This window comes from Coregonus lavaretus, assembly GCF_964263955.1.
Source record: "Coregonus lavaretus genome assembly, contig: HAP1_SCAFFOLD_371, whole genome shotgun sequence".
Taxonomy (NCBI): Eukaryota; Metazoa; Chordata; class Actinopteri; order Salmoniformes; family Salmonidae; genus Coregonus; species Coregonus lavaretus.
Window position 1 is genome coordinate 303,138 of NW_028156084.1, and position 17,624 is coordinate 320,761.

Below are 17,624 nucleotides of genomic sequence, written 5' to 3' on the forward strand. Positions count from 1 at the left end.
CAAACACTTTTGGTGTTCACCAAAAGGCATGTGGGAGACTCCCCAAACATATGGAAGAAGGTACTCTGGTCAGATGAGACTAAAATTGAGCTTTTTGTCCATCAAGGAAAACGCTATGTCTGCTGCAAACCCAACACCTCTCATCACCCCGAGAACACCATCCCCACAGTGAAGCATGGTGGTGGCAGCATCATGCTGTGGGGATGTTTTTCATTGGCAGGGACTGGGAAACTGGTCAGAATTGAAGGAATGATGGATGGCACTAAATACAGGGACATTCTTGAGGGAAACCTGTTTCAGTCTTCCAGTGATTTGAGACTGGGGCGGAGGTTCACTTTCCAGCAGGACAATGACCCTAAGCAACACTCGAGTGGTTTAAGGGGAAACATTTAAATGTCTTGGAATGGCCTAGTCAAAGCCCAGACCTCAATCCAATTGAGAATCTGTGGTATGACTTAAAGATTGCTGTACACCAGCGGAACCCATCCAACTTGAAGGAGCTGGAGCAGTTTTGCCTTGAAGAATGGGCAAAAATCCCAGTGGCTAGATGTGCCAAACTTATAGAGACATACCCCAAGAGACTTGCAGCTATAATTTCTGCAAAAGGTGGCTCTTCAAAGTATTGACTTTGGGTTGGGGGGGGGGGGGTGAATAGTTATGCACGCTCAAGTTTTCAGTTTTTTTGTGTTATTTCTTGTTTGTTAGACAACAAAATAGGAAAAATGCTAAGGGGGGTGAATACTTTTGCAAGCCACTGTAAAAGCAGAACCAGGATAGAGGCGTAAATAGAACCTACTTCTCCCTGCATTTCTCCAGAGCCTCGTCTGCTATCTGTTTCAGGTTGATCAACTTCTCCCCTCTGTATACACCATCTAGAGAGAGAGAGAGAGAGAGAGAGAGAGAGAGAGAGAGAGAGAGAGAGAGAGAGAGAGAGAGAGAGAGAGAGAGAGAGAGAGAGAGAGAGAGAGAGAGAGAGAGAGAGAGAGGGAGAGAATGCAAATTGATAAGATATCGAGTGTCCATCTGAACTGTTGGGGACCCAAGCCCATATAGGATGTACAGTGAGGGAAAAAAGTATTTGATCCCCTGCTGATTTTGTACGTTTGCCCACTGATAAAGACATATTCAGTCTATAATTTTAATGGTAGGTTTATTTGAACAGTGAGAGACAGAATAACAACAAAAAAATCCAGAAAAGCGCATGTCAAAAATGTTATCAATTGATTTGCATTTTAATGAGGGAAATAAGTATTTGACCCCTCTGCAAAACATGACTTAGTACTTGGTGGCAAAACCCTTGTTGGCAATCAGAGGTCAGACGTTTCTTGTAGTTGGCCACCAGATTTGCACACATCTCAGGAGGGATTTTGTCCCACTCCTCTTTGCAGATCTTCTCCAAGTCATTAAGGTTTCAAGGCTGACGTTTGGCAACTCGAACCTTCAGCTCCCTCCACAGATTTTCTATGGGATTAAGGTCTGGAGACTGGCTAGGCCACTCCAGGACCTTAATGTGCTTCTTCTTGAGCAACTCCTTTGTTGCCTTGGCCGTGTGTTTTGGGTCATTGTCATGCTGGAATACCCATCCACGACCCATTTTCAATGACCTGGCTGAGGGAAGGAGGTTCTCACCCAAGATTTGACGGTAAATGGCCCCGTCCATCGTCCCTTTGATGTGTTGAAGTTGTCCTGTCCCATTAGCAGAATATACTCTGGGGGTGTTTAAGTTTCCACCTTCATGTTTGACGGTGGGGATGGTGTTCTTGGGGTCATAGGCAGCATTCCTCCTCCTCCAAACACGTCGAGTTGAGTTGATGCCAAAGAGCTCCATTTTGGTCTCATCTGACCACAACACTTTCACCCAGTTCTCCTCTGAATCATTCAGATGTTCATTGGCAAACTTCAGACGGGCCTATATATGTGCTTTCTTGAGCAGGGGGACCTTGTGGGCGCTGCAGGATTTCAGTCCTTCACGGCGTAGTGTGTTACCAATTGTTTTCTTGGTGACTATGGTCCCAGCTGCCTTGAGATCATTGACAAGATCCTCCCGTGTAGTTCTGGGCTGATTCCTCGCAGTTCTCATGATCATTGCAACTCCACGAGGTGAGATCTTGCATGGAGCCCCAGGCCGAGGGAGATTGACAGTTATTTTGTGTTTCTTCCATTTGCGAATAATCGCACCAACTGTTGTCACCTTCTCACCAAGCTGCTTGGCGATGGTCTTGTAGCCCATTCCAGCCTTGTGTAGGTCTACAATCTTGTCCCTGACATCCTTGGAGAGCTCTTTGGTCTTGGCCATGGTGGAGAGTTTGGAATCTGATTGATTGATTGCTTCTGTGGACAGGTGTCTTTTATACAGGTAACAAGCTGAGATTAGGAGCACTCCCTTTAAGAGTGTGCTCCTAATCTCAGCTCGTTACCTGTATAAAAGACACCTGGGAGCCAGAAATCTTTCTGATTGAGAGGGGGTCAAATACTTATTTCCCTCATTCAAATGCAAATCAATTTATAACATTTTTGACATGCGTTTTTCTGGATTTTGTTGTTGTTATTCTGTCTCTCACTGTTCAAATAAACCTACCATTAAAATTATAGACTGATAATTTCTTTGTCAGTGGGCAAACGTACAAAATCAGCAGGGGATCAATTACTTTTTTCCCTCACTGTACATCCTATATGGGCTTGGGTCCCCAACAGTTCAGATGGACACTCGATATCTTATCAATTTGCATTCTCTCTCTCTCTCTCTCTCTCTCTCTCTCTCTCTCTCTAGATGGTGTATACAGAGGGGAGAAGTTGATCAACCTGAAACAGATAGCAGACGAGGCTCTGGAGAAATGCAGGGAGAAGTAGGTTCTATTTACGCCTCTATCCTGGTTCTGCTTTTACAGTGGCTTGCAAAAGTATTCACCCCCCTTAGCATTTTTCCTATTTTGTCACTGTAATTGCTTTATAACTTGAGGATGATTGGTCCAACTAGGGAACGTTGCCTAGCTAGGGGCTAAAGTCCACATGCATGGTGTCATCTTATTGGACATCAGCCACATCCCACATGTAAGGAGTCATCTTATTGGTCATCAGCCACGTCCCACATGTAAGGAGTCATCTTATTGGTCATTCCCACGGGGGGCCAGTATAAAAAAATAAAAATAAAATATTTAAAAAATATGTGTATGTACTCACTAACTGTAAGTCGCTCTGGATAAGAGCATCTGCTAAATGACTAAAATGTAAATGTCATCAGCCACGTCCCACATGTAAGGAGTCATCTTATTGGTCATCAGCCACGTCCCACATGTAAGGAGTCATCTTATTGGACATCAGCATGGCTCTAAAGTGCGACCATATGCTCCTAGGTATTTTGTTGTGCGACCTGACATTTTTTATGTTGGGAGCACTGTGCGACCAGGAAATAAATCACCCAGATGATAATAGTTGGAATTTTAATTTTTTAAATTTTTTCCTTTATTTAACTAGGCAAGTCAGTTAAGAACAAATTCTTATTTAAAATGACAGCCTACACCGGCCAAACCCGGCCGACGCTGGGGCAATTGTGCGCCGCCCTTTGGGACTCCCAATCACGGCCGGTTGTGATACAGCCTGGAATCGAACCAGGGGGTCTGTAGTGACTCCTCAAGCACTGAGATGCAGTGCCTTAGACCACTGCGCCACTCGGGAGCCCGAATGAATGATGGGCTTCACTGGGCTGTTGTTTCAGGAGGAAAAAGCGAGTGCAGATTCATTCAATCTTAAGCCTACATGTAAAGAATATTAAAGAATGCATCAGTGATTTGTATTTCTTGCAAATTTCTGATGAAGTAATGGCATGGGAACGCCTGTGTCCGTCACTTTGTGTAGCCAGTTTAGCGAAACATTTCTAATCCCATAAAACTTTCCAAACTATCTGGCATAATGATATCAAATCAAATTTGATTTGTCACGTGTCGAATACTATGTGAAATGCTTACTTACAAGCCCTTAACCAAAAATGCAGTTCAAGAAATAGAGTTAAGATAATATTTACTAAATAAAATAAAGTAAAAAAATCAAATAAAAAGTAAGACAATAAAGTAACAATAACGATACAGGGGGTACCGGTACCGAGTCAATGTGCTGGGGTACTCCTGAGTTAAGACTCCTGAGTGGCGCAGTGGTCTAAGGCACTGCATCGCAGTGCTAACTGTGCCACTAGAGATCCTGGTTCGAATCCAGGCTCTGTCGCAGCCGGCCGCGACCAGGAGACTCATGGGCGGCGCACAATTCGTCCAGGGTAGGTAGGGGAGGGAATGGCCGGCAGGGATGTAGCTCAGTTGATAGAGCATGGCGTTTGCAACGCCAGGGTTGTGGGTTCGATTCCCATGGGGGGCCAGTATAAAAAAAATATGTATTCACTAACTGTAAGTCGCTCTGGATAAGAGTGTCTGCTAAATGACTAAAATGTAAAAAATGGGTACAGGTTAGATATGATATCATGATGATTTGTATCAATTGGGTGGCTATTGCGCATGCAGAACAGAAACACTGCCAGCCAAACACCAGTCTTGAATGGAATTAAAGGGCAACTATACCCTGCAAAATATATATTTTTTTATTTTCTTCCCCAGACCTCAAAAGTGGTTTCCTGATGTGGTTTGAGCGTAGTTATGGACTTAGAACATCCAATTTGTGATTTTGGGAAAGAAAACTGGGTGAAATCTGAAACCTGGAAAAACAGATTGTTGTTTTTGGTGGTGTTACTATAAATATGTATTGGCTGGTACGAATTCTGAGTGGCTAGTAGATATTTTAATTTAGCCGCCACAGTGGCGGGTGGATCAAAAAGTTAAGTTTTTATGGCCTGTTCATAAACCATGTCGCCGGTCGTTCCAAAACCACTCACAGGAATTTGTTTACACCTTGTTAAGTCATGTTACCTCATTAGCTAGCTAGCTAGCTAACAACATGGTTACTTTTGGGGGTACAGAGAGAAAGGAAAAGGGATAGCTTCTTTAGAAGATCAACGTTCAAGATCAACGTTCAATGACTCATCTCTTGGCTCATAGTCACTCACAGACGTGATGCTCTTAAAGAGACAGTGTAGAATTGTCAATGTAAATCGTCTCAACAGGTAGTGCTATTACTCAATGTAGAAACCTCATACTCCACAAATTACTTTGTAATTTCAATGACAGGTTTTTGTATCAACGTTTTAGCTTTTTACAGGGTTAAATATTAGTTTCTAGAGCTCAACATGTGCTTTAAAAGTAGCTAGAATTCATATAGGCCCAATATGCTATATCTCAATCAATTAAAACAAAATATATCTTATGGCGCTCCTAGATTTTTATGTTGTGCTCCTAACTTTTTGAAGTTGGGAGCACCAGTGCTACCAATTTTGTATTTATTTATTTAGAGCTCTGGACATCAGCCAGTAGCCACGCTATCTTACCTGCAGTCATCAGAATACTGCACTGGGAATCCAGGATCCTCTCACACAGAGACTCAGAGGAGAAGCCTGCAAACTGAACCCACACACACACCACAGCAGGTCAGCTCTGTGAGGTTGTATAACAGCGCGAGAAGCCAACATCTATTGGAGTCGTTTAACAGAACACATTGTGACTGATTGCTATTGCTGAATCAACATTTGTTCAATATATAAAATAGGTATTTGATGTTAGCGTTAGCCTGGTCCCCTGATCTGCTTTAGCCAAGGCTCACAGTTTCAACATGTACTGTAGGCCTGCTCCTTTTCAAATCAAATCTAATTTTATTGGCCACATGCGCCGAATACAACAGGTGTAGACATTACAGTGAAATGCTTTACTTACAAGCCCTTAACCAACAATGCATTTATTTATTTTAATAAAAAAGTAAAGTAAAACAACAAAAAAGTTTTGAGAAAAAAAGAGCAGAAGTAAAATAAAATAACAGTAGGGAGGCTATATATACAGGGGGGTACCGGTGCAGAGTCAATGTGCGGGGGCACCGGCTAGTTGAGATAATTGAAGTAATATGTACATGTGGGTAGAGTTAAAGTGACTATGCATAAATAATTAACAGAGTAGCAGCAGCGTAAAAGGATGGGGTGGGGGGGGGGGGGCAGTGCAAATAGTCCGGGTAGCCATGATTAGCTGTTCAGGAGTCTTATGGCTTGGGGGTAGAAGCTGTTGAGAAGCCTAGAAGATGGGGTAGGGGTGGGCACTTCTGCATTAGACACGGCTAATAGATCACAGAGACGCAAACTACTCAGTTTAGCATTTAAAAGTGTCTTCCTACCTCTCAACGTGATCATAGCATTTTATATGAAATAAGTTTAGGATGTGATGGACTCTGGACCCCATTCGTTTTAACAACGCTCAGCAAAATGGCATTGAAAATACAAAAGCACATCTAACTTTAAATTTGCCTTGTGTCAAACTAAACGAGAAATTATGCTACACCAGAATAGAAGCGGTGACACTGCAAAAAAACCAAACAATCAAACACTGCCAACAATCTCTGTCATTCTTATTGAATGTCCCATTCATGATGCATGAAACATTACACAGCTCATAGAACAATGATGCAGCAGGAATGTGGTCACTTATATTTAAGTGGGTCAAATATAGCCCTGCATTCTTTATAAAAACATTAACCTTGGGACAAACAAGACATGGGGTATTTTTAAACTGCATACGCTATAACCTCTACTTGAGACGCAAGGTTATGACTGAAATAGTGTCTGGGCTCAGCTTGCTGGTGAAATTACTATACATGTGTGCTTGCTATGATCCCAAATCGCACGCTGACAGTTATAGTGTGAATGAGAAGGACCTGGATTCTCTGTGAGGAACAGCTATGAGACTGACCCCCCCCGTCCCCCGTCCGCATCCCAAACGGCACCCTATTCCCTTCATAGTGAACCAGAGCCTCTGTAGTAGTGCACTATGAAGGGAATGGTGTTCCATTAGGGACACAGATGCAGGTGCTATCCCAACTGGTATTCACACGCTACTGAACAGCTGATAACTCTGCAGGGCAAGGTCAGACAGAACCGACAGGGGCAAGTATGACCCCGTTCTCTCCAGAAGAAACACTAACATAAGCACTGTACCTTAACGTCAGTCAGTACAGTCAGGTCACAGAAAATAAAAACTGAAAATTACAATATGGAACATCTACACACCTTAAGACTGCATTAGCTAGCTGAGCTAAAGCCTACAGGCAGTAGATCAGGGAGCTAACACAAGTCTTCAGGTCAAGTCTCAGGCAAGGTTCCTCATCATGAGAGCCAGTGGATGATCAAACCACCTCCACTAAACTTTAAAGCAGGGATTGACATTGAAGTCTGAAAAGGCACTTGACCGTCGGGCAAGTCAGGAGTATTTTTTGGTTTGCCCGAAGATTATGATCACTGAAAATGTAAATGAGCTATTTACACTCAGAAGGGCCTTTCACCTACACATAGGGGAGGAATCGGAAAGATCACTACTGGAATTCTTTGTATTTTGGTTGTTATCAGTAAAAAAAAACATCTCAGAGCAGGCTCAACTTGCCTGACTGTCATAAATGGTCTGTCTTTCACTTAAACAGTGAGGAGGAACCATGATTCACTTAAACAATGAGGAGGAGGAACCATGATTCACTTAAACAATGAGGAGGAACCATGATTCACTTAAACAATGAGGAGGAACCATGATTCACTTAAACAGTGAGGAGGACCCATGAATATCAGTTTTAGGCTACTGGAATTCTTTCCAGTTTGGGTGTTGTCACTATAATCACCTGCCCAATGGGAGAGCAGGGCCACTATAATCACCTGCCCAATGGGAGAGCAGGGCCACTATAATCACCTGCCCAATGGGAGAGCAGGGCCACTATAATCACCTGCCCAATGGGAGAGCAGGGCCACTATAATCACCTGCCCAATGAGAGAGCAGGGCCACTATAATCACCTGCCCAATGGGAGAGCAGGGCCACTATAATCACCTGCCCAATGGGAGAGCAGGGCCACTATAATCACCTGCCCAATGGGAGAGCAGGGCCACTATAATCACCTGCCCAATGGGAGAGCAGGGCCACTATAATCACCTGCCCAATGGGAGAGCAGGGCCACTATAATCACCTGCCCAATGGGAGAGCAGGGCCACTATAATCACCTGCCCAATGGGAGAGCAGGGCCACTATAATCACCTGCCCAATGGGAGAGCAGGGCCACTATAATCACCTGCCCAATGGGAGAGCAGGGCCACTATAATCACCTGCCCAATGGGAGAGCAGGGCCACTATAATCACCTGCCCAATGGGAGAGCAGGGCCACTATAATCACCTGCCCAATGGGAGAGCAGGGCCACTATAATCACCTGCCCAATGGGAGAGCAGGGCCACTATAATCACCTGCCCAATGGGAGAGCAGGGCCACTATAATCACCTGCCCAATGGGAGAGCAGGGCCACTATAATCACCTGCCCAATGGGAGAGCAGGGCAAGCTCAACTAGCACGACTGCTCAGTTCACTTGTGTAACGGGAATATTTCAGATGAAGAAAGTTCATATTCAGTTTAGGGTGATTAACACAATGTTTAGCATATATATATATATATATATTTTGCCTTTTTGTAATACATATGATTTCCAGTGTTGTTTGTAACACTGGTTGATGGTCACTAGACTAGAGACTATGTTCTGGATTAAACTCATATCTGTTGATAGGGATTGAAGCCAGTCACCGATTGTTATTGCAGTCTGTAAAACACTGAGTTTCTACAAGTCTCTCAGGCTGGTTTTTGCAGAACAGTTGTCTGCTGATTAGGATATAAGGGCCTTCTCAGAAAAGGCCAGTTAGACATTTTCTCTGCTTCTGTGCTGGAGGTGTCTCCCTGTTGCAACTTGGAATAAACCAGATTGATTTATGATTGACTTAATCTGTGACTGGTCTTCTCTTTCGTTCACCTGGAATTCCTATTACAACTTTCCCCGGGCAATAGGGCAACCCTTAATGTCAATCCCTGCACTGACCACGATGGAGTGGACAGCTCCTATCCTGGCGCAGGCCAGCATGGTGTAGACCAGCTCAGGTAGATGGCCACCCTGTCTCCCTTCCTCACTCCTGTAACACACGCCAGAAGACAAAATGGTAGAGGATTTATATACAGCACCAGTCAAACGTTTGGACACACTCATTCCAGGGTTTTTCTTAATTTTTTAAACTATTTTCAACACTGTAGAATAATAGTGAAGACATCAAAACTATGAAATAACACATATGGAATCATGTAGTAACCAAAAAAGTGTTAAACAAATGAAAATATATTTGAGATTTGAGATTCTTTGCCTTGATGGCAGCTTTGCACACTCTTGGCATTTTTTCAACCTGCTTCACCTGGAATGCTTTTCCAACAATCTTGAAGGAGTTCCCACATATGCTGAGCACTTGTTGGCTGCTTTTCCTTCACTCTGTGGTCCAACTCATCCCAAACCATCTCAATTGGGTTGAGGTCGGGTGATTGTGGAGGCCAGGTCATCTGATGCAACAGGTGTGTTGGGTCATTGTCCTGTTGAAAAACAAATGATAGTCCCACTAAGCCCAAACCAGATGGGATGGCGTATCGCTGCAGAATGCTGTGGTAGCCATGCTGGTTAAGTAAATAAATCACAGACAGTGTCAACCAGCAAAGCACCCCCACACCATAACACCTCATCCTCCATGCTTTACGGTGGGAATTACACATGCGATTGGAACCCGAAATCTCCAATTTGGACTCCAGACCAAAGAACAAATTTCCACCAGTCTAATGTCCATTGCTCGTGTTTCTTGGCCCAATCATGTCCCTTCTTCTTAGTAGTGGTTTCTTTGCAGCAATTCGACCATGAAGGCCTGATTCACGCAGTCTCCTCTGAACAGTTGATGTTGAGATGTGTCTGTTACTTGAACTCTGTGAAGCATTTATTTGGGCTGCAATTTCTGAGGCTGGTAACTCTAATGAACTTATCCTCTGTAGCAGAGGTAACTCTGGGTCTTCCATTCCTGTGGCGATCCTCATGAGAGCCAGTTTCATCATAGCGCTTGATGGTGTTTGCGACTGCACTTGAATAAACTTTCAAAGTTCTTGAAATGTTCCGTATTGACTGACCTTCATGTCTTAAAGTAATGATGGACTGTCGTTTCTCTTTGCTTATTTGAGCTGTTCTTGCCATAATATGGACTTGGTATTTTACGAAATAGGGCTATCTTCTGTATACCACCCCTACCTTGTCACAACACAACTGATTGGCTTAAATGCATTAAGAAGGAAAGAAATTCCACAAATGAACTTTTAAGAAGGCACACCTGTTGATTGAAATGCATTCCAGGTGACTACCTCATGAAGCTGGTTGAGAGAATGCCAAGAGTGTCCAAAGCTGTCATCAAGGCAAAGGGAGCTATTTGAAGAATCTCAAATATAAAAATATATTTTGATTTGTTTAACACTTTTTTGGTTACTACATGATTCCATATGTGTTATTTCATAGTTTTGATGTCTTCACTATTATTCTACAATGTAGAAAATAGTAAAAGTAAAGAGAAACCCTTGAATGAGTAGCTGTGTCCAAACTTTTGAGCGGTAGTGTATATAAATGATATACATATATATATATATATAGGTCGCAGTTGTAAATGAGAACCTGTTCTCAACTGGCTTACCTGGTTAAATAAAGGTTAAATAAATATATATAAATATATATACACTACCGTTCAAAAGTTTGGGGTCGCTTAGAAATGTCCTTGTTTTCGAAAGAAAAGCAAATTTTTGGTCCATTAAAATAACATCAAATTGATCAGAAATACAGTGTAGACATTGTTAATGTTCTAAATGGCTATTGTAGCTGGAAACGGCAGATTTTTTATGGAATATCTACATAGACGTACAGAGGCCCATTATCAGCAACCATCAGTCCTGTGTTCCAATGGCACGTTGTGTTTGCTAATCCAAGTTTCTCATTTTAAAAGGCTAATTGATCATTAGAAACCCCTTTTGCAATTATGTTAGCACAGCTGAAAACTGTTGTGCTGATTAAAGAAGCAATAAAACTGGCCTTCTTGAGACTAGTTGAGTATCTGGAGCATCAGCAATTGTGGGTTCGATTACAGGCTCAAAATGGCCAGAAACAAAGAACTTTGTTCTGAAACTCGTCAGTCTATTCTTGTTCTGAGAAATGAAGGCTATTCCACGTGAGAAATTGCCAAGAAACTAAAGATCTCATACAACGCTGTGTACTACTCCCTTCACAGAACAGAGCAAACTGGCTCTAACCAGAATAGAAAGAGGAGTGGGAGGCCCCGGTGCACAACTGAGCAAGAGGACAAATACATTAGAGTGTCTAATATACAGTGAAGAGGCGATTCCGGGATGCTGACCTTCTAGGCAGAGTTGCAAAGAAAAAGTCATATCTCAGACTGGCCAATAAAAAGAAAAGATTAAGATGGGCAGTCTGAGATATTACTTTTTCTTTGCAACTCTGCCTAGAAGGTCAGCATCCCGGGGTCGCCTCTTCACTGTTGACGTTGAGACTGGTGTTTTGCGGGTACTATTTAATGAAGCTGCCAGTTGAGGACCTGTGAGGCGCCTGTTTCTCATATAGCCATTTACACCATGAACAATGTCTACACGGTATTTCTGATCAATTTAATGTTATTTTAATGGACAAAAAAATAGCTTTTCTTTCAAAAACAAGGACATTTCTAAGTGACCCCAAACTTTTGAACCGTAGTGTATATATAAGGTATTTAGCTGTATATGATCACATTAAGTTACCCATCTGCTTTAGAACGTTGGAACACCTGCACACCATGTCTCAGCAGCTGGCTGTAGGTGATGGCCACGTGGTGATCCGGTGAGTTCCCCTCCCTGGAGAACAGACATTAAACATCAAGCCTTTTATCATCCGAGTCAACAACAGGGCGGCAGGTAGCTTAGTGGGTAAGAGCGTTGTGCCAGTAACCGAAAGGTCGCTGGTTCTAATCCACGAGCCGACTAGGTGAAAAATCTGTCGATGTGCCCTTAAGCAAGGCACTTAACCCTAATTGCTCATGTAAGTCGCTCTGGATAAGAGCGTCTGCTAAATGACTAAAATGTAAAATGTAAATGTATGTGGTCATTCATCAAAGTTGGCTACGGCTGAAAAGGAACCCTATATTGTGCCATTTGGGACTAACCTTCAAGTGCCATTACGTTCAAATCCAGACATTGTTTTTTATTAAACTTTCCAATGATTTAACCGATTTCCCCTCAGCCCTCACCCACTTACACCCTGTTGCGTTATGTTAAAACACAACTTCTGTCATTTCAATCCAAAATGTAGCAAAACATCCTGTGGTTTCCTCAGATAGATCGATAGATAGATAGGATGTTCCTTTAGCAGCTCGTTCGGTCTATATTAGGTTTGATTGCCTGTCAGATGCTTTTTTGGTTATGCAGCACACTGTTGCACAAGTCTGTCTCAACTCCCAAGCCACCCAGTCACCATGACAGTCTGCCTGGATAAAGCTTGGATCTGACCCCACCTGTTGTACCGCCGTTAATCTGATCAGCCAGTTAGTGGATGCAATGCGCACGACGAAGAGACGTGGCTGACTCCATTACCTAGTATGGCATTAATAACTGTAATAGCAATTTTGAATATCATAATATAATATAATAATATTATGCCATTTAGCAGACGCTTTTATCCAAAGCGACTTACAGTCATGTGTGCATACATTTTTACGTATGGGTGGTCCCGGGGATCGAACCCACTACCCTGGCGTTACAAGCGCCATGCTCTACCAATTGAGCTACAGAGAACCACATCATAACTTCAATATCGTAGATATCCAGATAATGCAGCGATCAAGAGCAGACCAATGACTGTGAGCAGGCCAGGCAGACTAGGCCTCCGTCTGGCTGCATGCTGAAGAGACAGATATTACCGTCTCAGGCATTCACAAAACCTTACAGTTACAGCTAACCTTACAGAATATTACAGCTCTCTGGATAACGCAATGATTGAGAACAGGCCGGTGACAGTATCAAGGCAGTGTCTCATTCCCTTAACAAGAGTCGCACCTGGCAGTGTTGTAATAATAATAATAATATGCCATTTAGCAGACGTTTTTATCCAAAGCGACTTACAGTCATGTGCGCATACATTTTTACGTACGGGTGGTCCCGGGGATCGAACCCACTACCCTTGTAACGCCAGTGGTCTGATGACAGGCTGGTGACCAGACATACATTTTACATTTACATTTTAGTCATGGAGCAATTAGGGTTAAGTGCCTTGCTCAAGGGCACAGACAGATTTTTTTTCCCCTAGTCGGCTTGGGGATTAGAACCAGCGACCTTTCGGTTACTGGCACAACGCTCTTAACCACTAAGCTACCTGCCGCATAGTGTGTCTAATCTAAGACCTGCAGGTATGACAATCTCATCATAACTCACACAGCCATATTCTGGCGTTACTATGTCATTGCATGTGAGTGATTTCCAAGAATTACACAATTTCTTCTATAACATGCGAAACCCCTTGTCGATGGGTAATGTGAAAGCTCTACCCAGATAAAGGGTGGATGCTGTTGCTACTATGTCATCTAATGTGTCACTCATCATTATTCACGATTCATTCAGGACTATCCATAATCATGGTAGCATCCACATTAATGTAGAAGTGTTTAGAAACATATTATATTCTGATTTACAATAGAAAAGTGACAATACGTTATTTACCATTCATTTCTATTGGGCACAAAATAATCTGAAACACAACCAAAACAAACAGCAAATGCATTTAACAAGTTTGTAGAGTCACAAGCTTGATGTAATTATTGCGCGTTTTTTGTGTGTGTTTTTTGTCATTTAGCAGACGCTCTTATCCAGAGCGACTTACAGGAGCAATTAGGGTTAAGTGCCTTGCTCAAGAACACGTCAACAGATTTTTCACCTAGTCAGCTCGGGGATTAGAACCAGCGACCTTTCGGTTACTGGCACAACGCTCTTAACCACTAAGCTACGTCCCGCGTGTGTGATGAGGTGTGAATGACGGAGTCAGGCACAGGAGGTAAAACACCGAAATCCAGAGTTTATTCAGTGTACATGAATAAAGCGCAGCAAGCGTCAAAACGAAACTAGCACAAGGGAAAATCCACCTTGGCTACATACATGGAAAGAGTAGCTCAACCGAGTTACTCACTCTCACAATGAACAATCACTCACAAAGGACAAGAGAACACTTATACACAGACTAATGAGGGAATGAGTACCAGGTGTGTGTGATTGACAAGACAAGACTAGTGGAGTGATGATAAATGGAGCGGCAGTGGTTAGTAAGCCGGTGACGACGAACGCCGAAACCTGCCCGAGCAAGGAGGGGGGGCAGCCTCGGCTGAATTCGTGACAGCGCGCTAGGAATATGGGACTTTTGGTCCCCTAAAATGGGGGGACTATGTACAAAAAGTGCTGTAATTGCTAAACGATGAAATTACCCTCAAATTAAAGTCTGCACTTTAACCTCGTAGTCATTTTATCATTTCAAATCCAAAGTGCTGGAGTACAGAGCCAAAACAACAATGTTCCTGTCCCAATACTGTTGGAGCTGGATGTGTCAGTCGATCTAGTGTTGTGTACAGTTAAAACACCTTATCTCTTGACTCTGAAACCCTCAAGGTGTTGGGTGCTAGTTTCCTGTTGGTCTCAGTATACAGTGGGGAAAAAAAGTATTTAGTCAGCCACCAATTTTGCAAGTTCTCCCGCTTAAAAAGATGAGAGAGGCCTGTAATTTTCATCATAGGTACACATCAATTATGACAGACAAATTGAAGAAAAAAAATCCAGAAAATCACATTGTAGGATTTTTTATGAATTTATTTGCAAATTATGGTGGAAAATAAGTATTTGGTCACCTACAAACAAGCAAGATTTCTGGCTCTCACAGACCTGTAACTTCTTCTTTAAGAGGCTCCTCTGTCCTCCACTCGTTACCTGTATTGATGGCACCTGTTTGAACTTGTTATCAGTATAAAAGACACCTGTCCACATCCTCAAACAGTCACACTCCAAACTCCACTATGGCCAAGACCAAAGAGCTGTCAAAGGATACCAGAAACAAAATTGTAGACCTGCACCAGGCTGGGAAGACTGAATCTGCAATAGGTAAGCAGCTTGGTTTGAAGAAATCAACTGTGGGAGCAATTATTAGGAAATGGAAGACATACAAGACCACTGATAATCTCCCTCGATCTGGGGCTCCACGCAAGATCTCACCCCGTGGGGTCAAAATGATCACAAGAACGGTGAGCAAAAATCCCAGAACCACACGGGGGGACCTAGTGAATGACCTGCAGAGAGCTGGGACCAAAGCAACAAAGCCTACCATCAGTAACACACTACGTCGCCAGGGACTCAAATCCTGCAGTGCCAGACGTGTCCCCCTGCTGAAGCCAGTACATGTCCAGGCCCGTCTGAAGTTTGCTAGAGTGCATTTGGATGATCCAGAAGAGGATTGGGAGAATGTCATATGGTCAGATGAAACCAAAATATAACTTTTTGGTAAAAACTCAACTCGTCGTGTTTGGAGGACAAAGAATGCTGAGTTGCATCCAAAGAACACCATACCTACTGTGAAGCATGGGGGTGGAAACATCATGCTTTGGGGCTGTTTTTCTGCAAAGGGACCAGGACGACTGATCCGTGTAAAGGAAAGAATGAATGGGGCCATGTATTGTGAGATTTTGAGTGAAAACCTCCTTCCATCAGCAAGGGCATTGAAGATGAAACGTGGCTGGGTCTTTCAGCATGACAATGATCCCAAACACACCGCCCGGGCAACGAAGGAGTGGCTTCGTAAGAAGCATTTCAAGGTCCTGGAATGGCCTAGCCAGTCTCCAGATCTCAACCCCATAGAAAATCTTTGGAGGGAGTTGAAAGTCTGTGTTGCCCAGTGACAGCCCCAAAACATCACTGCTCTAGAGGAGATCTGCATGGAGGAATGGGCCAAAATACCAGCAACAGTGTGTGAAAACCTTGTGAAGACTTACAGAAAACGTTTGACCTGTGTCATTGCCAACAAAGGGTATATAACAAAGTATTGAGAAACTTGTGTTATTGACCAAATACTTATTTTCCACCATAATTTGCAAATAAATTCATTAAAAATCCTACAATGTGATTTTCTGGTTTTTATTTTCTAATTTTGTCCATCATAGTTGACGTGTACCTATGATGAAAATTACAGGCCTCTCTCATCTTTTTAAGTGGGAGAACTTGCACAATTGGTGGCTGACTAAATACTTGTTTTCCCCACTGTACATGACCCTAAACCCCCCCCCCCATCTGAGCCCTGGCTCTCTGAGAAACAGGTATTTCTTGTCTGAGAAGTTCAATCTTCACACTTTGACAAAGTACATTTTTGCTCATGTATGAAATGAAAAAGCTCAAAATCGTCTACAGTAGACCCATTCAGTACACACATAGCAAGCTAGGGTGTTGCTGTAGAAATGGATTAGACAGTGGTACTGTACTGTCTAGAGGACTTGCTCTCCCGTACTGGGGGGCGCACCGGGGGGGACGTGGATGCTTCAAATAGCTATGCTACAAACAGTGCCTCAAATACAGGCTGCATTATTTTTCACTGACTTTACTCTTTTATTCTAAACAAGTCAGAAAGAGTCAAATGCAACTTGTGGTCTTTTCTTACCAGTAGAATGCCACTTCGTTCACCACGATTCTTATCCTTCACGTTCCTGTCCAGGACGTCGTAACACATGTTGGTTTTGGCCCCCCTCCATGCATCTGACATAAATATTCCCTTTGGTTACATCAAAGTTATACTGCAGAATGTGTCCCCGTCGGAGGCTTCTTCCAATAGAAGTCACTAGCAACCTCTTTCCAGAATACTGGCAAGAATACAGCAAGAAAAAAAGGACATACATTAACATTTACATTTTTAGTCATTTAGCAGACGCTCTTCTCCAGAGCGACTTACAGTTAGTGAGTGCATACATTTATCATACAAACGTTGTTTAGAGACAGACAGGCAGGAAGGCAGACACAGACAGACAGACAGACAGACAGACAGACAGACAGACAGACAATTAATATAATAATATATTGCATGAGTCATGAGCACAGGACATACCAACACAAAGCTTCAGTTATTCTGCAAGCAACAAGCACACATGCCACAAGGCCTTCGTAACCTACCTTCCGGCTCCTCAATAGACTTCCTGTAAAGTTCCAGATAACAGTTGAAGTCAGGCACATGAGCGTCCTTCTGCAAACCCTCTGGAGGATGGTAAATCTTGTCCTCTATGTGTTGAGAACCAGGGACCACCATTGTTGCTTGACTGGAGAGAAAGAGAGAAATAGGTAAATCCACTGATCTGATCTGTCTACCGTCCAGGGCTAGAAGAGGGGGACTAGAGGTGATGCCGGACACAGACAGCTGCAGAAAGCTTCAGGCATTGGAGCGGTACATTGTGCCTATGCTCTGGCCACACCCTTAATCCCGGATTTGGTGTCCCTTCCGCAGCCTGCTTGGTGCCAAGGGAGCCAATCAAAACGCTCAACATGGCACTCCCACCTTTTTCATTGGCTGTTGATCACATTATTTTCAGAGATATTCTGTATGAGGGGGAATGCATCGGTAGGCTG

General features: G+C 43.1%; 1 pseudogene across 1 annotated transcript in view; it reads right to left on the bottom strand.

Moving 5' to 3' along the window:
• The window catches only part of LOC311126869 (acetyl-coenzyme A synthetase, cytoplasmic-like), a 30,595-nt pseudogene extending 13,236 nt beyond the window's left edge, over nt 1-17,359 (bottom strand). Inside the window, exons 1-6 of the transcript XR_014615181.1 lie at nt 17,175-17,359; nt 16,669-16,867; nt 11,754-11,846; nt 8,977-9,067; nt 5,426-5,498; nt 756-872 (exon numbers count right to left, since the gene is read on the bottom strand). The product of XR_014615181.1 is annotated as an acetyl-coenzyme A synthetase, cytoplasmic-like (transcript). The remainder of the gene's footprint in view (nt 1-755; nt 873-5,425; nt 5,499-8,976; nt 9,068-11,753; nt 11,847-16,668; nt 16,868-17,174) is intronic.
• Between the last annotated feature and the right edge of the window lie 265 nt (nt 17,360-17,624).